This window comes from Marmota monax, unplaced genomic scaffold, assembly GCF_021218885.2.
Source record: "Marmota monax isolate L192 unplaced genomic scaffold, Marmota_monax_Labrador192_F-V1.1 WCK01_AAM20220418_F8-fsc00616, whole genome shotgun sequence".
In the NCBI taxonomy this organism is placed as follows: domain Eukaryota; kingdom Metazoa; phylum Chordata; class Mammalia; order Rodentia; family Sciuridae; genus Marmota; species Marmota monax.
In genome coordinates, this window is record NW_026693475.1 from 96,906 (window position 1) to 123,258 (window position 26,353).

At 37.6% G+C, this 26,353-nt stretch overlaps 1 long non-coding RNA gene and 1 pseudogene across 1 annotated transcript; one reads left to right on the top strand and one right to left on the bottom strand.

Annotated features, from left to right (window-relative positions):
• Positions 1-4,510: 4,510 nt before the first annotated feature.
• Positions 4,511-9,351, bottom strand: LOC131424679 (uncharacterized). The gene is made up of 3 exons (XR_009228077.1): positions 9,003-9,351; positions 8,601-8,643; positions 4,511-8,036 (listed from the first exon to the last, which is right to left on the bottom strand). It is a non-coding gene; the product is annotated as an uncharacterized LOC131424679 (long non-coding RNA).
• Positions 9,352-14,929: 5,578 nt separating this feature from the next.
• LOC124101925 (transcription factor JunD-like) lies at positions 14,930-19,439 on the top strand (annotated as a pseudogene).
• The last annotated feature ends 6,914 nt before the right edge of the window (positions 19,440-26,353 follow it).

The window sequence follows — 26,353 nt, forward strand, 5'->3', positions numbered from 1 at the left end:
CATTTAAGGCATAGCAGATGTAGATACTTGGAGAGACCTCTATATTTGTGATAAATCTTTCAATATCTATAGACATGTTTCTACCCTAGGTAATTTGCAGTACATTTGTTTTTGGTGTAATGCAATATTAATTCTGTAAAACTCATTAAAATTTACTTCTTATTTAAATCCTAGAAAACACCCATATGATCATTTTAAAGAGCTTTACAATGGTAAAAGTGAGAAAGATTTTAACCCATGCCCCAAATTTATTTATCCAAGCATTCATAACCAAAAAACAAATTACAGATACAAGGTATGTGAAAGCACTTTTAGTAAAGCTGCAAGCATTCCTGAACACCAGAGAATTAATATTGGAGGGAATCCCTACAAGTTACAAAAATATGTAAAAGCATTTAAAGATTCCTCAATTGTATATCAGAGCAGTGATAAAGCCTCCATAAGTAAAGGATGTAGAAAACATTTTACTCAAAATTTATCCATTACTAAAATCCACAGGCTTTACAGTGAAGATAAACCTTATAAATATAAGAAATGGGAAAATGTCTTTAAGTGTTGTTCAAGCATTTTTAAAAACTACAGTAATCATAGTGTAGAGAAAATCTGGAAATATAAGGAATGTGGCAAAGCTTTTAATCAAAAATCATACCTTAGGGGCTGGGGATGTGGCTCAAGTGGTAACACGCTCACCTGGCATGCACTGCATGCTGGGTTTGATTGTCAGCACCACATAAAATAAAATAAAGGTGTTGTGTCCCCCGAAAACTGAAAAATAAATATTAAAAAAATATTCTCTCTCTCTCTCTCTCTCTCTCTCTCTCTCTCTCTCTCTCTCTCTCTCTAAAAAAAAATCATACCTTAGTATACACCAGAAAATTCATACTGGAGAAAAGCCATACCAATGTAAAGAATGTGGAAAAGCTTTTAATCAAAGATCAAGCCTTACTCAACACCAGAGAATTCATACTGGGGAGAAACCATACAAATGTAAAGAATGTGCCAAAGCTTTTAATAAAAAATCACACCTTATTCAACACCAGATAATTCATACTGCAGAGAAACCTTACAAATGTAAAGAATGTGACAAAGCTTTTAATCAAAAATCAAGCCTTACTCAACATCAGAAAATTCATACTGGAGAAAACCCATACAAATGTAAAATATGTGGCAAAGCTTTTAGTGGAAACTCAGGACTTATTATTCACCAGCTAATTCATACTGGTGAAAAGCCATACAAATGTAAAGAATGTGGCAAAGCTTTTAATCAAAAATCATACCTTACTCAACACCAGAGAATTCATGCTGGGGAGAAACCATACAAATGTAAACAATGTGGAAAAGCCTTTAATCAAAAATCAAACCTTAGTAAACACCAGAAAATACATACTGGGGAGAAGCCATACAAATGTAAAGAATGTGACAAAGCTTTTAATCAAAAGTCAAGCCTTACTCAACACCAGATAATTCATAATGGAGAAAAGCCATACAATTGTAAAGAATGTGGCAAAGCATTTAATCAAAAATCAAATCTTAGTAAACACCAGAAAATTCATACTGGGGAGAAGCCATACAAATGTAAAGAATGTGGTAAAGCTTTTAATCAAAATTCATATCTTACTAAACACCAAAGTATTCATACTGGAGAAAAGCCATACAAATGTAAAGAATGTAGCAAAACTTTTAATCAAAGATTATACTTTATACAACACCAGAGAATTCATACTAGGGAGAAACCATACAAATGTAAAGAATGTGGCAAAGCTTTTAATCAAAATTCATGCCTTACTCAACACCAGAGAATTCATACTGGGGAGAAACCATACAAATGTAAAGAATGTGGCAAAGCTTTTAATCAAAATTCATGCCTTACTCAACACCAGATAATTCATACTGGAGAGAAGCCACACAAATGTAAAGAATGTGGCAAAGCTTTTAATCAAAAATCAAACCTTACTCAACACCAGAAAATTCATACTGGGGAGAAGTCATACAAATGTAAAGAATGTGGCAAAGCTTTTAATAAAAATGCATACCTAAAACACCAGATAATTCATACTGGAGAAAAGCCATACAGATGTAAAGAATGTGGCAAAGCTTTTAATCAGAAATCAAACCTTACTAAACACCAGATAATTCATACTGGAGAAAAGCCATACAAATGTAAAGAATGTGGCAAAGCTTTTAATAAAAAAATCAAGCCTTAGTAAACATCAGACAATTCATACTGGGGAGAAACCATATAAATGTCAGTAATGTGGCAAAGCTTTTAACTGAAGATCATTCCTTAGTGAACCCCAGAGACTTCAGATGGTAGAAAAGCCATACAAAGGCAAATACTGTGGCAAAGCTTTTAATCAAAGATCATGCCTTATTCAACAACAGAGAATTAATACTGGGGAAAAGTTATACAAGTGTAAAGAATATGGCAAAGCTTTTTATCAAAGATCACACATTTCTCAACACAAAAGAATTCATAGTGTGGAGAAACCACACAAATGCAAAGAATGTGGCAAAGCTATTTCAATTAGAAAAAGTCTCATTGTTCACCAAAAAATTCATACTAGATAAGAGCCATATAAATGTAAGGAATGTGGCAAAGTGTTAAGTATGCTTCAAGTGTTACCAAGCAACAGATGATTCATACTTCAAACCATCCTCACACACCTATAGACTGTAAAAGTCATTTTTTGTGGGATCACACCTTATTGGTCACCAGAAACTTCAGACTGGAAAGAAAAGTTACAGTTGCCTGGAGATAGTTTTGAAGAGCTGACTGCATGAAACCCCTCACTGGCCCAACCAGCCATGACCCAGGAGCCCATGGAAGTGAGCAGGAGCACAGTTGGAACCTTGGCCCTCTTTCCTCCTGTGAACCTCTCCAGGTTCACTTGCCCCTTCCTCAATCACTCTGTATTGATTGAATTAAAATAATCTTTTTTTCAAAAGCTATGTTCGAACTTAAAGGCCACTTTTGTACCAAACCAACACATTAATAAAACTATCCTATGACTAAAGTCTATGATCACATCAAAGTTTTTTTCCATAACCTCAGATGGATAGGATGGTCGTTTGTCAATATTTATTTATAAAATATATTTATTTATTTTTGTACTACACCAGGGATTGAATTCAGGGGCACTCAACCACTAAGCCACATCACAGCCTTATTGTATTTCTTTAGAGACACAATTTTAATGAGTTGCCTAGGGCCTCACTTTTGTTAAGGCTGGATTTGAACTTGTGATTATCCTGCATCAGCCTCCCAAGCTACATGGATGAGAGGCATGCACCACTAACTACATCCAGAAGTCAATGTCTCTTGCTCTGCAGTTAGATACAAAACTTTACTCAGGATTTAGTGTCCATAAAAACATTCAAAAGTTGTTTTTGTCACACTTCAGGCATCAGATTCTGGCCTTTAAAATGTCCTGCATGATACAATTTAGCTTTCTACATCAAATGCAGAGTTTACAAGTTTGAAACCAGATGACTGAGAAACAAAGATATTGAACAGGAAAATGCAACACATCCTGTTGTTAAATCCACACATGTAGTGGGTTTGAATGATTACACTGAATAGACACCAGGAGTCCTGTCCATGACCCCTGAGGCCCCTGAGCCTCCAGAGGGTCTGCACAAATGAGAATGAAGCACACTGCCCTTCACCCACCCCTAAACATACTATATAGCATTTACTAGACAGACCAGGGGAAGCACTGTGTGTCTTTGTATCCAACTCGTGGCTCTGCTTGCATATATATGACATCTGTTTTAGAGAACACTGATCCAGTACCTGATGAAACATAGCTGCCCTTTTTTTTTCTCTTAAAAGAATACCAGAGCCCTGCACACTTTACAAATCCATAATGCTGTTACATTTGGGAAAAAAATAAGAATGGTTAAAAAAAATGGTGTCAATGAAAAGCATTTGAACTGATGAGTCCATCCTACCAGCAACTCTTATAAGGATACCGTTGTGTCACTCAGAAAAATGCATGTCCATCCCCAGCCACACTGTGAAAGCTCAGATAGTGAAACCTTTCCCTGGACTCAACCTTGGCTCAGCCTTCAACGTGCTTCTTCCCAGGGAATGATGGTTTTGACAGTTAATAAAGTATGAGAAAATCTCTTCCACTGCAGTACTTCAGATTCTCTCAGGATTCTGGAAGACTCAGTCTTCAGCTAGGCACAGTGGTACACATTTGTCATCCAAGCAGCAGGGGAGGGTGAGGAAGAAGGACCACAGGTTCAAATTCATCCTCAGCAATTTCACAAGAATCTAAGCAACTTAGGAAGATCCTAACTCTAAAAAAGATTTGGGGATATGGCTCAGTGGTAGAGAGCACCTTGGTTTAATCTTATGTACAAAAAAAAAAAGGAAAAAAAAAGACAAAGAGACTCAGGTTCTGTAGTAGTCAGACTCAGTATTTGCTGTGTGTCAGTCTGGACAATTGCATCATTTAGAAAGTTTTTGTTTTTTTTTTTTTTTTTTTCAAATGATAATAGCTATAGTTACTGAGTGGTCACCATAGTGCTATAAAGCACAGATACCTCCACTGACTTTTGCTGTAACAGAAATATCTGCATGATAATCTCACAATATTAAGATGGTGCCTTTGTTGATGGTGGTTTTATTTGATAGCCTCTGGTCAATTACTCTCTCACAATAGGTGTGCATTAAACCCCCTGCAAGTCCCACTAACCCAAACTCTGTGAGCAGTAGCAGACCCTGAACAGACCCCAAGTAGACACAGAGACATCCATGCAAACTCCACTGCAGGTGTGGACTAAGCTTCGTGCCCCACTGCTCAGAGTTCTCAGCCATGGCAGTGGTCACACCCAGTGGACATTGGGCCTTCTAGAGGCATTTCTGATTTTCAAGGTAGGGAATAGGATTACTAAACATCATCATGATGGGCAAGCCCCTTACCAAAAACAAGTCTTTGGTCTCTAAGTTTAACCATGCTAAGGCTCAGGAACCCTGGGTAGATCATATATTTCACACAAAAAAGAACTAGTATTTTTCTAATTTATTATTTTCTCTCCAGTGCTTTAAGCACAGTTATTGTCTCCCAGTAGGTGAGGAAGGGAGGGAAGACACAAAAGAAGGAGCAGAGGGAGACACACAGCATATTATCAGAAGAAACCTAAAGCCTGCAAGCAGGAGAATTATTAATTTGGGCCTCATTGTGGTGCTACTAAACCTCTGTCAAAGAGTTCTACCAACCTTCCCAAAGCTTACCAGTCCCAGGTCAGTCTATCAATGCTGAGACTGATGCCCCTGCTTGAACAACAGGCAAGATTCTTCCTAAGCAGGAACCCCGTTGAGTAAGTAGTCTTTCTACCTCTTCTATCCCAAGAATGCACATTGGGTCATTGAGCATTTCACCTGCATTCACAAGTACACACACACACACACACACATACACACACACAAATATGCAAGCCATCAGAATCTGCAGCCCCATGCTGGAGGTGGTGGCCTGGGACATAATCTTGCCACCTACAAAGAAAACCTTTCACTTCTGATCCTGCACATTCCCGAGTGTTCTGTGCAGTGCTTCACTTTCCCCTTCCAAAGTGCCATCTGAGAGAATAAACCTCCAGTGAGATGCAATGCCATGCAAATCCAGGCCACTGTCCTCTTCTCTCTACCTGAGTAGTATGTCCTTGTCCCAAACATCCTGAGCTCACCCCAGACAGGTATCACCTGGTGACAAATGGAGGATCAAAGGACAGAGGAGAGATTGTTGACTGGCATCAGAATTCTCTGCTCTGCTGGCCAAGCTTTATGCCTCACCAGAAGATACTCCATTAAAACAAGGAGTCTTGCTGCTCTGTAGTCACCCACAAGGCTGCTTAGGGTCCATGAAGCATGTGACCTAGAAGATTATAAACACAGACCCTTGCCTGAGGGAGCAGAGAGCAGGCTGCTAGAAACAACTAGAGTCACTGTCTTTTTTTGTGGAAATAAACAGTATTTGTGTTACCAAGGCCTTTTTATATTGGGACTCTCTTTCTTTGACAATGGTGCTTTGCTGACCATGAAGGGAATGACTTCTTAGATTGCTTGTGTGTGTGTGGGTGGGTGGGTGTATGTTGGGGCAGAGGAAGGTACTGGGGATTTAACTTAGGAGCATTGTACAGTTGTTCTACTATACCTGAACAAGATCCCTATATGTGTTTTTTAAAATTTTACTGTGAGACAGGGTCTTTCTAAAATGCTCAGGCTGGCCTTGACCTTGCAGTTCACCAGTTTTAGTCCCCTGAGTCACTTGGTTTACAGGCATGTACCACTACCCAGGCACGGACCACTGCACCCAGTCATGACCTTTTGGAGAGAGCTAATTCTTAGCAATAGTTAGCCAAATCCCCAAGTTGTTCACCTTGTGCAAATTAAACAATATAATTTCCATACCACCACTATCCTCCCTATTGTTCTCCTACCATCCAAGGCCAGTTTTTGTTTGATCTAATCACAGCATGTCAGGTACCAGAATACCAGAGATGGTCCATGCCCCCTAAAGCTAACTAAAATTATAACATACTAACACTAAATTCACTTATGCTGTCTCATCTTCCTGCACAAATACAGGAAAGTCTCTTTCCCATGTTCTCCATCACCTTCCACATGCTCATCTCTTGACCAACCCTGAAGCTTCCCAAATGGCTCTGCACTTCTGCTTATGGAAAACTGTAGATCTCTGTGACAGTCCATGTGTTTATGTGAGTCTCCCATACCTGATTAAAACAAACCCAAGGCACTCTTACTACAATGTCAAACATATACAGCTTCTCAAAAGGGCCAGGGCAACTGCGTCTGTAACCTGCACTCCTGGGTTTTAGTCATGGGGAGGCACCCAAGCCCCTGCTTTCTGTTAAGCCCTCCCATCTTAGTGCTGGGAAACACAAAGGGCTGCCAGAAGTTTGAGGGAAGGAGGAGCACTGCTCCTGGGATGTGGGAATTGTGCAAGCACTGTTCCTGTTGCATACAGTCTCTTCTGCCATGGATGAAAATGTGGGTTGCAGAAGAGGCACAGGAGCAGATAAAGGCCACAATAGTCTGGAGTAGAGCTAGACTTGGACTCAAGATTCAAATTCGAGTTATCTTCCCACCTTCTCATTTACCTTCTCAATCAACACTTTAAAGCATCAAAGAAGGCAGGCCATATGTTCTGGGTGTTCATAAAAGCATAATATACTTTTCATGAGAAGAAAATATCCTGTCTCCACTTTCCTCCTCCAGATTGGTATTATTAGGGCCTGTGACCATAGCTCTGCCACCACCAGGACTTCAGGCTGTGGAGAAATTGTCAGCCTCTCGTGTATGGGGAGGAGACCTGTATCATTCTGAAAAAAATTTCTATTAAAATCCTATAGCCATTGCTCCCTGTAGTCAAAGACTCTGGCTTCATATCACTTCCTGGTATCTGCAGTAAAATCTGCCTCAGTGAGGAACACTTCAGGGACTCTGATGGGAGCAACAAAGAGAAGCCAGATCCACCTGCAAAGCACCCACCACTAGCAAAGAAAAAAAAAAATAAACAAACACACACACTCTTGCCATCTAGTGGTCTTATCCGGCTTATGGGGATATGCACATTGTGGTCCACCATCTTCATTTAAGAAAACCATGGTCCACCCAATCATGGTTACAGTGCAGTGTCATGGCCTTTAGAGATTTTTTTTAACCTTTAAAAATATGTTTTTAGTTTTAGGTGGACACAAAATTTTTATTTTATTTCTATATGGTGCTGAGGATCAAACCCAGTGCCTCATGCATGATAGGAGAACACTTTTCCACTGAGCCAAACTTCAGCCCCCTTTAATCTTCTTAAACAACAGATTGGGTATTGCTTTCTTCTCTGGAAGAGAAATAAAGATCAAAACATTTACAGGGATTTGACTATTAGCTGTGGGTGGTGTTGTTGAGGGTCTAAATGGAGATATTGCAACAGGATTCCCTGAAGATCTGAGCAGTTGGGTTCCATACACCCAGCCCCTTGGATCTCAGGGTCTGTACATCAGGGCTGGAACTAGACTGCAGGTTAGTGAGGTGTAACTTATTGAGACCATAATATTTTTTTATAAAGTAGTTAAAAAAAAACAACAACAACAAAAAAAAAAAAAACACCTTGTTCTTGGAGGAGAGACCAAATCAGGGCATAGATTCTCAGCCCCAAGCATGCAACTAAATGGATTATGAAAATTAAGATTTGTGAGCCACTCTGAGTCTCATCTAGTAAGGCTGGGATGAAGCCTGAAAATCCACATTTCTATCCAGTTCTCTGGTGAAACATATTTTTCTGGGGCCCAGTCTTTGGGACCAAGGATCAATCATACTATGACTTGGGCTAAACTACTTCTTACTAAATGATAGAGGACAGATGTGAGTGGTGGTACTCTGAGGTTCAGGGAATAATTCTATAAAGTGGGCCCACTCTGTTGACCCACACACACTTTCCTTTTCACAAAGTAATTAACCTGCATCCCTGCCTGACTTAAATGGAGAGGGTATGTCACATTCTTCATTGAACTATCTGTTATCTGCAGGAGAAAATCAGTCGAGAAATAATGTCCATAAGAGAAACCCACATTACCTTGAAGAAGGGAATTTCTGTGACTCTCTTCACATACCAGATTCTGAAAACCAGGGAGATAAAGATATTTGTTTATAACTCTAAAATCTGCAAGAATTTATGCTTAAGAATCCAATGAGAAAAATTTAAAGCATTCCCTCTAAATTTCAAAAAAAGTAAAAGGCTGCCCTTTTTTGCCACTTCTATTCAACATCCTCCTTGAAACGCTATCCAAAACAATTAGAAGAAAGAATTAAAGATAAATGAATAGAAAAAGAGGAACTTAAACTATCACTGTTTGCTAATGACATGCTTCTATATTTAGAATATCCACCATGCGGCCTGCGCAATGGTTTCATTAATGAGGTTCTTGGCATAAAGTTAGCTAGAAGAGATCGAAATAAAACACACAGACTCAGTTACCTTATTTCTATTGCCAGGTCCGAGACGGCTCCCCTCTCTGGCTGGGACCTCTAACCGCCCAGCAGGGCAGCAAGGATTACTCAGGGCTAGCAGGAGAGAGAGAGAGAGTGAACACGCCAGGGAGTAGCCTTTTATTGGGGAACAAGAAATTCAGGGGATAATTCCATCCAATGAAGGTTGAGGGGGGGCTGCACTCCAAGGTCAGGGTCAGTGATTGGGCCCCCAGGGTCAGTGGTCAGTCACACCCCCACACGGACAGGTTCTCTCATCAGGAGAGGGCCGGGAAAATTCCGACACAGCCAGAAGCCTCAGACCCAAACCGGGAGTCACCCAGTCACGCGTGAGAATGGCTTCCCACAAGAATATCCAAAAAATTTCACCTGAAAACTTCCTTGACTGATAAATAAATTTAGCAAAAGAATACAATATAAAATAAACACCCATAAACCAAATGCATTTCTATACTTAAGCATAGTATAATTAGAATAATTATGAATCATTTTTTTAAAATTAACACAATATCTTTATTTTATTTTTTGTGGTACTGAGGATCGAACACAGTTCTTCACATGTGTGAGGCAAACACTTTACTGATGAGCTATAGACCCAGCCTCAAATAATTATGAATCATAAATAGGAATTCCTATGCTTGTATAATTTTACCAAAATAAATTCTATGTCATATTTAATTAAGAAGAACAACTAAAATAAAATAAATTAAAAGATAGTGAATAGGAACATAGAACGAAATTGATAGCATCATAGTGTGATGATGAAATGTCTTTAGGTTTATTCCACAATTTTCTGAATCTCTCCCCAAGTGGAGTCTGCTAAAGGTGTTCAGTCCTGAAAATAATTAGGTAAAAGTTCAGGATGCTGCAAAGAGGAGCAGAAGGGACTGCACACCTGCTGCATTGATATGCAGGTGAAGGGATCCAAGGGAGCAGGGAATCTCAAGACAGCCCACATTTAACTAGGGCAGAGAGGAGCAGGGTGCCTGGTTATGTATTTATTTATTGGCAAGTATATGGAGTTATTCATAGAATTAGAAAAATCTAGAATTAGTTTTCCTGGATTCACAATGAAAGCCAAATATTCTTTTTATTCCTTGAAGAGAGAGTCCCTTGACCCCTCTTAACAGTAAGTCTTGTCTGTAATATGTGATTTTTTTTTTGCACCCTTGATATTTGGGGAGCAAGATACAGAACTCTGTTTTGAATCAGATCTGCTCTATTTGCATCAAAACAAGCAGCCAGAGGTGGGCAGTTAGTAATGCTGTTTTGTTTTTGTTGTTGTTTTGTTTTGATTTGTTTTTGTTTTGTAAAGTTCAGAGTATCCAGCTGCAATTATGGATGCACCTCTGGGCAGAGTATTTTTGACTTTTGTAGAAAGGCAGGTGAGCACCCAGGTCCCAAGATCCAGGTGAGTGGCAGGAGCCAGACAGAATGCCCAGGTTTGCTTTGGTCTGTGCAAACTGCCATCATGTGGCCACCACAGGTATTTCTCTCAAAAAATGCCTCACCAGAGAGCAAGGGAGCCCAGGGACAGCTGGGTTATACACATGTCTGTGCTCTATGATGTCTCTTCTGTTCTGATCTTCTTATTCTGCCTCCAGATTAAACTCAGAAAAAAAATCAAGCTCTAATGTTGCCATCCAGGTCCAAGTCTACTCTAGGGCACCTGCCACACCTGCTGGAAGCCTTCACCAAAGTGTGCACACATCATTGTCAGGGTTTATTGGGGAATTACTATTTCTTTTCTGTTGCTACTGTTTTTGTTTTAGCTCCCTGCCCCAGGTAGCCCATGTACCAGTCAACTCCACTGGCCTTATAGTCCTTTTACAAGATGTATTGACAACTTCCCAAGAGACTAAAAGACCATATCCATTTGTGTATTTTTACACAGATAAAAAGATAAAAATTCAGCACTCTAAAGAATGTTTTGTGGTGGTCTTATTATAGGAAGTGGCCAAGGTAATGAAACTTTGAAGGATCAACCTCAATTTCTCAGCATTAGAACCAAACTTAGAACTCTGATAACCAGGCACACACATTCCAGAGAGGGTGCATTATTCAGCTCATTTAAATGGAGATGCACAAAATAAATATGTTTTTATGATGTATACAAACTTCCAGGGTTCTAGGCACAAAAATGTCCTGAGAATATTTACATGTTGTCTCAGCCTTCACACCAGGATCTATGACTATTTATCAGGAGGTATTTACAGGTAAAAGAGAGCAGTCCAGAGAAGAGCAATCCAGGCAACTCCTTATCTTGGATCACAGCTGGAAAGTCTTTTGACCTTCCCCTTCTGTGTGTGTGTGTGTGTGGGGGGGGGAGGGTAGTAATTGTGAGCACCTAAAATGGCAGAATTAGTTATCAAGACACATGTGGTAGGGTGGATATTTAAATATTGGATTCTACTTTTTCTACTGAAATAATTATGCAAAGACCTTATTCTGTAATCCAATGTATGGAGGCCTATGCATATATTCATCTATTTCTAATCTGTGTATAAAAATTTTCAGCGGAAGAGACTCCTGTGGAAACAGCCATGATGGTTATGTTAATTGTTTTCCTACATGTAAGACAAAGTCTTTGCAGAGTTTCTTGTAGACCATCCAAAAGCTACATTTTAATTCTGCCTCCTGTGGAAAGAGCAAGTGCACCACAAAACTCGCAATGATATCTGTGGTCTGAGGTTAGCTGAGCCTTCTGGAGAATTGTCTCCACAGGAAAAACCTGGAGATGGCCAGAATATGCCAGAACAAATCCCCAAAATGGGGACTTCTCTAAACTTTTAGAACTTTACCACTTGAATGACCTACATGCCCTTTCCAAAATAATCTGGACTGTATTATTTCTCCTGACAACATAATAGGTGTGATATTCATATTACATACATGTAGAAATAACAGAAAAATCATTTTCCCATCATTGTCAGTATTTGTTGGCCACTGAATATTTCTTTTGTGATGTTACTTTTTTCTTTTAGCCACCTGCCCCAGGTAGCCCATGTACCAGTCAACTCCATTGGCCTCCTAGTTCTTTTACAAAACTTATATACAAACATCCTCGCCAGGAAAGTTTTGACACAAAGAGAAGTGAGAGTTACACTAATGAAGGAGGTAAAATAGTATATATTTTGTATTACTGTGCCATACCATAAATCTCTATATCCCCATCAGGTCAGGAGCTGTGTTTTTGCATACCTTAAGAATATTATAGTAAGACATGTCTTTTCTTGCAGCAGGTCAGTCTTTCAATGCTGTTGAAAGGTGATGTGATCCAATTGTATATTCATTCAGCCAGGGGGCAGGGACAGTGTATGTGTGTCCAAATGGGCTGCATTAGTTTCACAGGACTGTTGTAAGACAATGCACAGATGGGGTAACAGAAATTTATTTGTCCTAATTCTAGAATTTGTATATCAAGGTAATTGCTGGAATGATTTCCTTTGAGGTGCACTCTTTGACATGTAGATTGCCATCTTCTGTCTCCATGTTTGCATGACTTTTTCCTGGGCTTCTCTGTGTCCTTAGAATTTAAGTTGCTCTAAACATTAAAGTTTCAGACACAATTGATTATACTTGCTAGGACCATTTGCATATTAAGTGACCTAATTAAGACTTCCAATGATTTGAAAAGAATATCCTCACTTAATAGTCCTAACTCAGTCTTTAATAAAGAGCTGTTTTGAGAATAGCTTGGTTGTTTTTCAGCCAGTGCCCATGTGATATTATTCTTCAGTATGTGGCATACCCTGAACCTAAAAACACTTGCCTTCTCTTTGCAGCCCATTGTTCCATTCTTTGATAGATGTTTAGGTGTCACTCTTATCCCTGAATTGTGTCTAGCTTCTAGTACTGATTTGACCAGGCCTGTTCTTTACTTGTACAGCTGTGGGCTTTCCCTCCTTTTTTATTGAGCTGTGTTGGATATTACTTTCTCTAATGACAAAACAGTGATCACTGCTTATTTCTCTTTGATTTTGTTTATCTTATCATGACAGTTTTATTTACTTTTGTCTAATAGTAGCAATCTATTACAGAATCATCACTTTGTGATTAGTTAAGCATTATTTCAAGGTGTACTTGCCTATCTCACATTCAAGATATTTGTATAATGCAAGACAGGTTTTCTTCATTTGGAGATTTATGTAGTTAACAAGAATATTTGGTATATATTTTAAAACTAGTTATATGTAATCTAAAGACAATATTCTGAACATAAATGTGTCAATGATGAAAATTTCCAAAAGAATCATGGAGTGATATAAGCTTGGGGTAAAATATATTTATGCTGCCAAGTGGCTGCACTTATGTAAAGATTTATGAAGAATTTTTTGTAAGTGTATGAAGAAGCTTTTTTTTTGTTTTGTTTTTCTAAAGAGATATTTCTAAGACAATTGCTAAATAGATATTAATTGAAATTATGAAAGTAATTGTGGCATAACCTTTTTTTTTCCTCCCCTAACTAAAACCTATGGAATCTCCTCTTTAAGCCCAGTTTTTTCATTTGTCCACCTACGCCTAAAAAAAACACTGTTTTAATGTGTAGACTATTTTTAAGCTTATTTAGCAACTATTTATACTTTTGTTATTAAAACAGGGATACAAACCTGAAAAATATGTAAAAGTCATATTTAAAAATTCTAAAGTTACTAATGACCTTAGAAAATGTGATAACTGCTATCACTTTTTATTTGTTTTATGAAAAGAATTTAGATATTCACTTTATATTTATTTTAATCATTACAGATGCTTTTCAAGTTTGGGTGAAACAAAAAAAAATGAAAAATAAATATCTCATTATCTTAAGAAATTGTTAGGCTGAGCAAATGTTAGTGCAGAGTTTTATAGAACCATTCTGGAAGATACCATTCAGAGTTTTACACAAATGTTCCAGATTGGATCACATCACATCACAGTATGATAGATGAAGGTGTCAGAAGTGCTAGACAGAAATTTGTACTAGGGACGGTGAGGTAGATTAAATTAAGCTTCTTCTTAATTATTATCAATTGCAGCATAATTCATGGAGTAATAATCGTTTTAACTTGATAGCAAATAAATATGTATAAATTTATTAACTTGTGATGTAGCTTAATTTATAAGATAATCCATATTCAAAAAGTGTGAAAGGGTATAAAATGAAATAACATTTAATATCATGAGTTTTTTTTTTTTTAATTTGCCAATTTACTCCAAACAGTGCCTAATTTCTAATGATCTAGTGAAGTAAAAATACTGTTAAGGCTTTAGCTTAGTGTACCATCAAACAAATGGTAGACATTGTGGTGGTAGTTTTTTGTTGTTGTTGTTTAAATAGATAAATGAGACTGATTTATGAATATTTACACATCTGCAAAACCATTTAGGTTTCTAGTGTCCACCAGAGTATCTGCCTCCTTATTGACTGGCTTGGATATGAAACATTTTAGAAAGCCCTTTAGTATTTGTTCTACAAGCAGCTTTTTAATTTTTTTATACAAATCTTCATTAATTGCATTATGAAATTAATCATCCAGGTAAGAAAGGGAGTATTAGACTCACTACCCAGTGTATGTATGTATGTTTGTGCGTGTGTATGTGTGTGTGTGCGTGTGTATTTTTTTTCAAATTTTTATTCAGAAGTGGGGTAAGGGTTTCACTTCAGTCACAGCCTCTTCCTACACCTGTTGTGCCTGGGATGTTTCAGGAGTCCTTACTAATACTGCAGGTATTTCTTTCTCTTTTCTATGCTGTGATTATTATAAGCCAATAAATAGAATAAATATATCTCAGAGATGCCAAGTGTTATCTCACTTGTAGTTGTCCATTGGGCATCTGTAGGCCTCAATGAATAATCAGTGATTTTTGGCAAAAGCAGCTTTTGAGTCCTTTGATATGAGGAGAATTTGTGGCCATTTAGCAGAACTTGTCCCCATGGGTATGATTATCAATAGAATATGTATGATATAACGTGATGGCATGACTTGATAATAGGAATAAAAGTAGTTTAACCTGATTTATTTATTTATAATTATATATTTTATAGATATTTAATATACATATAATTGTTTACTTATATATTTATAATTTTGAATATATGTATCTCTCTGTCTCTCTCTCACATATATATGTTTATAATATTGTCTTTAAGATAAGCAGGGTTTGGGGATGGATTGGGTGAGTGTAATGGTGAAAAGACCAAGGACAATTGCTGAATTTTTGACTTGAGCACTCTAGGGTAGTTGCTGATACCCAATCCTGTATGGGGCAGAAAGACCACACCAGACAGGGAAAAGAGTGCTAGTCTTGAGGATGGCTTTTGTGTTGATGTTTGTGATTTCTCCTAGATATCCACATGAACATGTCTGGAGGTGACAGGAGAGGACTGGGAAGAAAATGGATACTTGGGAGGGAGGGGAATTCAGAAAATACTGCCATGAGACTGAGCATGAGCCTGAGTGTGGGTGAAGATATACAAGTAGAGGGAGCATTTCTCTTAGATGGGGCTCAGAGAAACCTATATTTAGCAATGGAGAAGAAAAGTCTATGAAGGAGACAGAGAGTGAGGGCATCCAGTTAAGGAGATAAAAACCAGGGAAATGTAATGACATGGATTTCTGGAAGAGATTATTTTAAAAAGAAAGGCAAAACCTCTTGTTCTGAAAACCACTAAAAAGTGAACTACAGGGTGGCAAAGATATCACATCTTATTTGTCCATTAATCTGTTGAAGGGTACCTAGGTTGGTTCCATAGTTTAGTTACTGTAGTTGACCTACTCTATATTGATGTGGCCACCAGCAATATATGAGTGTATCTTTTCTCTCACATCTGCATGAACACTATTATTGCTTGTTTTCTTGATAATTGCCATTATAACTGCAGTGAAATTAAATATTGAAATAGCTTTGATTTGCATTTATCTAATTGCTAAAGATGATGGCCTTTTGTATATGTTTGTTGATCAATTGTATTTCTTCTTCTGTGAAGTGTCTTATTCAGTTCCCTAGTCCATTTATTGATGGGTTATGTCTCTTTTTTTGGCATTAAAGTTTGTTGTGTTCTTTATATATCTTGGAGATTACTGCTCTATTTGATGTGTGTGTGGTAAAGATTTATTTTCCCATTCTGTAGGCTCTCTCTTCATGTTATAGATTGTTTTCTTTGTGGAGAATAAGCTTCTTAGTTTAAATCCATCCCATTTATTGATTCCTAATTATACTGTTTGTGTTTTAGGAGTCTTCTTCAAGAAGTCAGGTCCTAAGCTAACATGATGAGAATGCGGACCTTATTTATTTATTTATTTTTTCTGTAAGGCACAGAGTCTCTGTTCTCATGTCTAAGTCTTTGATCTACTTTGAGTTGATTTTTCAGCACAGTGAGAGACAGAGGTTTAATTTCATCTTTTTCCTTATGGATTTCCAGTTCTCCCAGCACCAATTGTTGAATAGGTTATCTTTTCTCCAATTTATGTTGTTGGCACCTTTGACTAGTATGGACTGGTCTACATGTCTTTGGGTACTTTTTTTTTTTAAACGATTTCTCTGTAGTTCAGTTTAAGGTCTAGTATTGTGATGCCTACTGATTCACTCATTTTGCTGAGAATTGCTTTGACTATTGTGGCTCCTCTATTTTTCAAATGAATTTCATAATTGCTTTTTCTAGTTTTATGAGGAATGTCATTGGGAGTTTAAAAGGAATTGCATTGAATCTGTATAACTATTTTGTTAGATTTGCCATTTTGACCAAGATCATTCTGCCTATCCAAGAGCCTGAAACATCTTTACATCTTCTAATATCTTCAATTTCTATCTTTAGTGTTCTGTAGTTTTCATTGTAGAGGTATTTTACCTCTTTTTTTTAGATTGATTCCCAAGTATTTTATTTTATTCTTCCTTTTTCTTTTTTTGAGGCCATTGTTAATGGAGTGGTTTTCCTAATTTTTTTTTTTTTACAGTGGATTCATTGCTTAAGTATAGAAATGCATTTGGTTTGTGGGTGTTTATTTTATATTGTGCTATTTTGCTGAATTTATTTATTAGTCAAGGAAGTTTTCAGATGAAATTTTTTGGATATTCTAAATATAGACACATGTCATTAGCAAATAGTGATAGTTTGAGTTCCTTTTTTTCTATTCATTTATCTTTAATTCTTTCTTCTAATTGTTTTGGATAGAGTTTCAAGGAGGATGTTGAATAGAAGTGGCAAAAAAAGAGCATCCTTTTACTTTTTTTTGAATTTTAGAGGGAATGCTTTAAATTTTTCTCCCTTAAGAATAATGTTTCTGGGGCTGGAGTGGCTCAGTGGTAGAACGCTTTCCTGGCATGTGTGAGGCCCTGGGTTCAATCCTCAGCACCATAAATAAATAAATAAATACCATTGACAAAAATATATATTAAAATAATAATAATAATAATAATAATAATAATAATAATAATAAAGCCTCCACTATCAGAGGGCCAGGTGCAGCGGAGGCGCCCTGGGTGGGCACAGGGCCCAGTGACAGGGAAGTGGGGCGCAGCCCCCTGGGAGGCCGAGGTCCACTCCCCCCCAACCCCCCCACCCCCGCCTCCAACAGTGCAGCAGCATGGGAGGTGGAGCCTGGAAACACTGTTCTTTGGCAACGGGGCTCTGAGCGGCCTAGAGGTGGCGCCAGTGGCAGCAGCAGCAACTTAGTGTCCCCAGGCCATTTGTTCCCCTGTCTGCCGGACTGTGGCAGCCGGCACCAAGATGAAAAACGGTGCGCTGAGGTTGAGCCAGAGCAAGCAGGTAATGGAGGCACCAATGGTCCCCCTGCACGTAGACGGCCCGCCAGCCAGGCGTCCCCTCCCCCCAGGCGTCCCCTCCCCCCACCGCCACACACACACACACACACACACACACACACACACACACACACACACACACGGCCTGCTTTCCTCACCCGACCTGGAGCTGCTCAATCTCCCCTCTCCTGAGCTCGAGCTCCTCATTATACAGTCCAAAGGGCTGGTCGCCACCACGCTGATGAGCACGCAGTTCCTCTACCCCAATGTGACGGCCAGTGAGGAGCAGGAGTTCACCAAGGACTTTGTCAAGGCCCTGGAGGATTTGCACAAGCAGAACCAGCTAGGCGCGGGTGCAGCGGCTGCTGCTGCGGATGCCACAGGAGGACCCCCCTGGCATGGCATCAGGCGCAGCACCTTCGGTGGCTGCGACTGAGGCAGCAGTCTATGGGAACCTGAGCAGCTACTCTGGTGGCGCTGGGGATGCTGGGGGCATTGCCATGGTCGCCTTAGCCACCGAGCCTGTTCCTACGCTGCCCTCCCCGCCACCGCCCCGGCACTGGGGCAGCGCTTGGCCGCGCTCAAGGAAGAGCCACAGACAGTGTAGACATGCAAACTTTGGGGAGAGCCGGGGATGTTGCCCATCCACATTGACGCCAGGATTTCATCAAGGTGGAGCGCAAGCGGCTGCTCGACTGCTTCACAGCCTCCAAGTGTGGCAGTTGCAAACTCGAGCGCATCTTGGGGGTCTGGAGGAGAAAGTGAAGTCTCCAAGAGCCAGAACAAGGAGCTGGCGCTGGCATCCACCGCCAGTCTGCAGGTGGCGCAGCGCAGGCAGAAAGTCCTCAGCCACGTCAACAGGGGCTGCCAGTTGCCTCCCCAGCACCAAGCGCCCACATATGGAGCCCGAGCACCGGGCGCATGCACGGACCCCCTCCTTGAGGGGCGGGCTCACGGGGCGGGGGTGGGCGCCCCCGACTTGGAGAGGGTGAAGCCCTGGCGACCCTCTCTGGGATGGTGCCCAGGTCTTGGAGAAGTCACAGTCCCCAGGGATATCCCCGTGGGTTCCCACAACTCAGAGAGGGCGCCCTGGACTTCGACAAGCTGGACCCCCTGCTCGTGGGGTGGGGCAAGCGCATGACCCCCCTCTCCCTATCGCGCTGCCTCTGTTCTCAGTGATGCTGTCCTGTGTTGCACAAACCCAATCGCCCAGGTGCCCTTCCTACACAGCTACACATCGCTGTGGAAGGGGCCTCTGTGGGGAGCAGCCTCCAGCCTGACTTTTCTTTAACTTTTTTTTTTTTTTTTTTTTACCTTTGGAAGAGAGAAGAACAGAATGTTCCATTCTGCCCTATTTATGGTTCTACTCGGGAACAAATGGTTGTGTATGCATGTGTGTTTCCTTGTGTTGGTTTTTTTTAAAGAAATGGGAAGAAGAAAAAAAATACTATGCCTTTTTCTAGCTCTCACTACCCCCTTCTGTCCTTCCAACACCCCTCCCCCCTGCCCTTTTTGTTCTTTTGTTTTTGTTTTGCTAGAAGTCCACATTCCTGTTAGTAATCCTTTGTTCACCCTCTCCCAATTTTCTGTTTTATGTAAAGTCTCCCTTTGCCAAAAAGAAAAAAAGAAAAAAGAAAAAACAAAAAAAAGAAAGAATAAGTTTACCTTGTGTTTACCATAGACAGCTTTTATATTTGATAGTGTTAAGATAAGATATATTTCTACTATACATAGTTATCTAGTGTTTTGGCCATGTATTTAGTCAAATGCTTTTTCTGCATTTATTGAGATAATTTTCTGATTCTTGTCTTTACATCTATTTACTTAAAAAAATATGTTTATTGATTTCCATGTGTTGAGCCAACCCTTTATCCCTGGGACAAACCCCACTGATCATGTTAATATGCTTTTTGTATGCTGCTTCCATAATTTTATTGAAAATATTACATCTCTGTTCCTCAGGAATACTTATCTGAAATGTTCTTTCCTTGATGTGTCTTTGTCTGGTTTTTGGTCAGGTTGATATTAGTTTCATAGAATGAGGTTAGAAGGTTTTGCTATTTTTTATTTCATAAAATAATTTTAGAAGAATTGATGTTCATTCTTTTTTCAACTTCTTGTAGAACTGGGCTGAGAATTCCTCTGATACTGTTTTTTTCTTAGTTGTTAGGCTTGTGATAAACCCTGGCTTGGGAGAATTAATGTAGTACACTCAAGACTTCATGCTTTAGAGGAGAAATGTCTACCCTAACATTAGCCTGCTTTGAAAAATATTAGTTATCAAATAACAATTTTTTTAAAACATTTTTTGTTTTCCCCAGGAGAAGACTTGACACCTCCAAGACTCCTTTCTTTAAACATGTATGTGTGTGTGTGTGTTTGTGTGTGTGTATCCAGGGTTTTGTGGTCACTTGATAAAATTTCATTAAATTACACAGCCATGACTCCAATTTGGGTGTTTTACTCAAGGTTTTTATCCTACATCTTAAATTTTTGATCCATACAACACTTAAAGTAGCTATAATTTCTATGAGAGTCTCTACATGGAAGTATGAAATGATGGGATAAAATATTTTAACACTCTAACTCTCCAATATTATCAAATGTATTTCTAATGGAATTTAATGTTCTTCATACTCTTGACATAATGCTCCTAAAATAAATGTGAAAACCTTTGAAGTAAATAAAACACATGAGCATCAGTCAAGGGAAATGACAGAGCCCCATGAGAGCAGGATGAAGATTATGAAATACTTCTGAATTAAAAGCTAAGTTCCTTGAAATGTGGAATCGACAGTTTTTATGTGTGTGTGTGTATTGGGATAATTACTACACAAAGATATTTAGGGGTTTGTAAAGTAGGAGAATATAAGATACTATCATAGTGTTAAATAGGGAAATAAGAGAAACACTTTCATAAATAGTCATGCTGAATTTAGCTGGAAACCCAAATGTGAAGCCTAGAGATGTTTTGTAGAAAGCAACAAAGTTAAGCAAATAGATCATCAGTTCCCTTGCTACTGAGGACAAAGTAGAAAGCAATATTTTACACACATATTTTTAATAAATTCAATAAAATACTTCATTTCGAGGGAAACTAATAAACCAGGCTGTAGTAGAAGGAACTGTCAAGTTCAACTTGTTAGACTGTCTTTGACATACATCTATGACCAAGAAGGAAAAAATGACTATTTCCCATGAATAAATTCAGTAATAACAGAAAGTCTTCTCAAATAAATGCTACACTTTGAATAATGCTGAAATATTCATTAACTCTGGCACCTCTTACAGAATAGTCACCCCATGCCTGAAAGACTCATGAGTACAAAGAAGTAGGTACCCAGGGCTTTGAGTCTTCTTCAAGAAAAATTTACTTTTTTCCCGAGCTTTGACCATCCTGACATCAATGTATGCATGCACATATTTGGGGCAAAGCTGTCCTCTGATGATCCAGTTACCTTTCTCCTTTAAAATTACAAAAATTTCTATAGAAAATGCTTTCTTTACCAGAACACACAAAGTCTGTTGTCATTCATTGAATGAATATAAATTGTCTTTGAAAAACATTAAACCTTAAGGTGGTCCACCAATGAGATACATCTCCTACCTGTTTTGTTCACAAAGTCTCACTAAGTTACCCAAGTTCCCCAAAACTTGCAATACTCTTGCAAACTCCTGAGTAGTTTTAATATGAGCATGAACATATTAATAGACAAAAAGTATCAATATTCCTCTAATAGAATTTCATTGAAAGAAATATCATGAACTGTCATGCAGAAAGACAAAAACATAGACCCAATATAAATGTCTAAGATACAAAGTACATAAAAATTACAGAAATTTATGATATGCAAATGGTGTCAGATATAATGAAAATTAATGCAAATGTTGAAAAACTGATCCAGATACAGAAAAAAAATATATCCACAAGTTATTTGCTAGCTATTTAGATAACTTTGTTCTAATAGAAAATTTTAATCCTATATTATTGATTTTTATAAGAGGTAAAATGTTCTGAAATAGAGAATACTATTTTAATAAGAGTGACAAAGTTGCTTTTAATCAGTTTTGTCAGAAGCTGACCTTTTTTTCTCCATTTAATTTGCATAGATTTATTATTTGTGTGTCAGCATTGATTAGTACCAAAGGACTGAGCATACCATAACCATTGATCAGAAGCCTTTTAAGACATGTCAGGATGACATAAATTGTCCACACTATGCCTAGTAATAGTGAAATGATGGAGTCCAAACAATACTGTATGTCAAGGCAGTTGATGAGCAGCAGAAGGGTGTGAGTGGTTATTTTTTCTGGGGAGCTTCATGGAGAAAATCTGGAGCTTTGAAAAAACATGATTGTTGTTTGTTTGTGTCTATGAAAGAGAATTATTATGTATCTGCTTGAAAGAACCATATGGTCTCAAAACTAGTGATCACTGAATGCCATCAGTGCAAGAAAGAGGCTCCTGTACTTGTAGCTCATGAGCAGAAAGGAACAGTGGTCAGTGAGAAATAGAAGACCAGGCTAGATTTTATTTGGTGTTTGAATATCTGTTTTCAGTTCATTTGGAAATATAGCTAGAAATGAAATTGGTAGGTCATGTGGTAATTCTATGTTTAAAATTTTAGCAATCATCAAATTCTTTTCTATACCTATTATACCACTTATTTTCTTAACAGAAGTGTGTGTGGGTTCCAATTGTTTCATTGGTATAGGTGGACATGGTGAGGATCAATAAGAAAACAATTAGCCACAGGATGGTCTTTGTGGTTTTCAATTTGAAGCAGGCCAACTAGGAGCCACTGAGGCTAATGGTAATGGCCTAAAGCACACCCAACATGTGAGTGGTGCAGGTGGAGAGTCCCCTCATGACCTTGGCCAGGAAGACAGGAACTTTGCATTTGAACCCACATGAACAGTCCTACACTTCAAAAAAGTCTGTTGATACCAAAAGTCCCATGGTCAGGAGCATGAGGATGTGTGTTAGAGCCATGTGGGTGATGGGGAGGTCAGTAAGCCTGGGCTTGGGGCCCACAAAGACAGTGGCAATGTAAAGGCAAAGCAGAAATGTGTCTGCTGAGATTCCAATGCCAGCTTGAGGATAGAAGGTATTTCTTATGGAAATAAAACTGAAATATTTGTTCATCTTTATGGGGATTATTGGAAGAAAAACAGGAGCATTTGATCACAACAGGATTTTTATTGACATGCTTTCAGTCAATCTATTACCCTTCATAGTCTCTATAATTATCATTTTCCAAAACAACAGAAAAATTTGAATATAAAGCAGGGTCTTATTCTTGATCTTAATTTCAAGTCAAGAGCTGGTGTGGGGGCTCTTTCTTTGCTGTCCTACCACAAAGAAAGCCCTTGTTGCATCCCCAAAAGTGAAAGAAAAAAAAAGTAAATAAAAAGTAAGTAAAAATAAATTTTAACTCAAACATCCCTCATTCTTCAGAAGAATATTTTTGTTTGCTTTCATTTACATCATGAAATTGCTCAAGTCTTACCCTTGTCTTTAGCCTGTATATACTGTTTTCCTTTTTATCATAAGTTATATTATTTAATGGTTAGTGTTTGATTTTCAATCTTCCCTGCAGACTTCTTAAAATTAAAGATGGTGTCTTATTTGGCTTGGATCTATAGTATCTGAAATACTTTTGCTTACATTAAAATTATTCACCACAAACTGTGGATTTCATATTTGGATAAGCAGAAATAGGAATATTAGGTTGGGGTGGTAGCTCAGTGGTAAAGTGCTTGCTTAGCAAGGGTGAGGCACTGGGTTCAATCCTCAGAAGTACATAAAAATAAAATAAATGTATTGTGTCCCTCTACAACTAAAAATAGTTTTTAAAAAAGATATAGGAATCTTCTAGGGAAATAATCCAAACATGCCCATTTCCAGGTTTTCTTTTTTTTTATTCAAGTGCTGTATTGTAAGAGTATACATTTTTTTCCCTCCATCCACATGACCTTCATTTAAATCAGATCCTTTCAAATTCAGAACCTATTGAATTCAACATGGCACATTGAATATCCATCACCAATGGAAAAAAAAAAAGAACTGTTTCCCATAAACAAGTTTTAAAAAATGGAAAATTTGTGTTTGTATGATACTGGAATATTTGTTATATGACATTCTTTATGTGACTCTTTTTACATCATATTCCTTGAGGCACTGAAACACCCAGGGTATTGTTTCTTCTTTATAAAATCTGCCCTTGTTTTCAAACTTAAAGTTATTCTCCTACCAATGGCTGTATTTTAATAGTTGCAAACCAGTGTGCAAAACATTTCCACTCTTATGATCTAGTTACCATTTTCTTCTTAATCTAAATCAATCAAAGTCCTGAAGTTTTTGGTTTATGTACCTTCATGAATAGGTAAATGTGACTGGATTGAAACTGCACTTGGAAAACATTTTTTTTTATCAAGATTTGGATGGAAAATAGAAGAGAAAATAGTTCTCATGGAAAAAGAAAATATAGGGCTGGGGATGTGGCTCAAGTGGTAGCACGCTCCCCTGGCATGCGTTTGGCCTGGGTTGGATCCTTAGCACCACATACAAACAAAAATATTGTGTCCACCGAGAACTAAAAAATAAATATTAAAAAAAAATTCTCTCTCTCTCTCTCAAAAAAGAAAAGAAAAGAAAATATAGTTTCTCAAGTTTATTGTAAATTGTTCTTCTTTATTGCAGAAAATTCATTGAAATTATAATAAATCAATTTTAGTTCTAGAAGTATTTATATATTTAAAATAACAAGGGGCTGGAGGTATCATTCAGTGATAGCATGCTTCCCTAAGACTTGTGAGGCTCTGGTTTCAATCCTTGGCACAATATTAAAAAAACAAAGTTATTAAAAAATAAAATAAGTATTTTTTTTATTATTGGGTCTCTTATACATGACAGGACGATGCACTTTGGTATAATTATACAAGCATGGAGTAGAATGTATCTCATTCTAATTGGGACCCCACTTTTGTTAATTTACTTAATGACGTTATTCACTGTGGTAGATTCATATATGTACCTAATAAAGTTATGTTCAGTTAATTCTGCTTATTGAAAATTCTCAGAATTTTATGAAATATTTAAATGATTATACATTAGTAAAGAATAACTCTAAAGCTCATAAAACAATGGGTAGAATAAAAGAATTCTAGAAAATTTTAGGTATCAAAGAAAAAAGTTTTATAATAGAGGGGGAAGTTAGCAATATCCATTTAAATGAGCCTATGGTTGTCTGTGATAATAGCACTCTGTCATGTCATGAAAAAGTAGCATGTTTTTGTTTGATCACAAACTTAAATTTATTCTAGTGTTTTACTATGTATTCATATATTTGGTATTCTTAAAATTACAAAATTCAATGTATTTACTTAAAAGCAAATACTAGTATTGGAAAATCTATTGTCAAATTCTATGTTCTTTCTTAAGGATTGTACCTTCATAAGGAAAAACACTAAAGCTACACAATCAACTAAAACATTGGCATTCCAGATCCATATTAGATATAAAGAAACAATGTTTTCTGATATATGAAATAATAAACTGTATCCAGAATTTTGGGTTGTGTATTCTAATATCAGTATGCCAAACCATGAAAAAATAGTATATTTTATTTTATTACAAACTTAAGTTTATTCTACTATTTTGCTGTCTCCCTGCATCTCTAGGATATTTTAAAAAATTTAAATGCACTTCCATTGAATATCTAAGCTGCAATAAAGAGCACGATAAAGTAATTCTGATACAGAGTACCAAGAAAAATTTTAAAGAATGCAATGTGTCTTATTTCATGTATTTTAGAAGATGAGTCTCCAAGCTTAGGAATTTCCAAAAGTAATTTCTAAATATTTCTAGTTCTAAAAAGTAATGTAAAGCTAGAAAATACCAACCCTTTAAATTATTACACCTTGTGAATCTTTATTCTGGAAAAATCATTCATGTAAGACAATAACATTTGTGATATTATAAATTATAATAATAATATCAATTTAAAATAATATAATGAGAATTCACATAAATTGTTGTACTATGGAAGTTTAAAGAAGTCCTGTAGCACTTTAGAAATAAATATCTGTGTCTTGGTTATGAAGCAGTAAAAGTCAGACGTCAAAATGCATTTCTCCAATGCCTACCTTAGAGTCTCCACTGCTTCTCTTCCACTCAGATTTGAAACTGAGATTTTCAAGATGAGGTTATATGGACAGAGAGCTTTAGCTCATCTCTCAGTAGACTGGTAATTTTGCTGTTTTAAATGAAGTCTGACAGAGCCTGTCTTGCTCAGAGGGCATTCCTAAAGGAAAGGCTAATACTTCTTCCATTCTCAAACAATAGTAAACAAGCAGCATCTAGATAAAAAAAAAAAAAAATTGTGTTTCTGCCTCTGCTTTTCTTTTTCCCTCATAACTTTATTAAAATTGAAGTAAAATAAAATGCACATATTTGAAGTATGCAATTTGATCAGTTTCAACATGTATGTAACCAATATAATTAATATAAAAAACATATCTATTACTTTTTAAAAAAATATGAAATCATGAGGACTTGGTTTTCTGTGTGATTTATTACATTAGAAATCAATC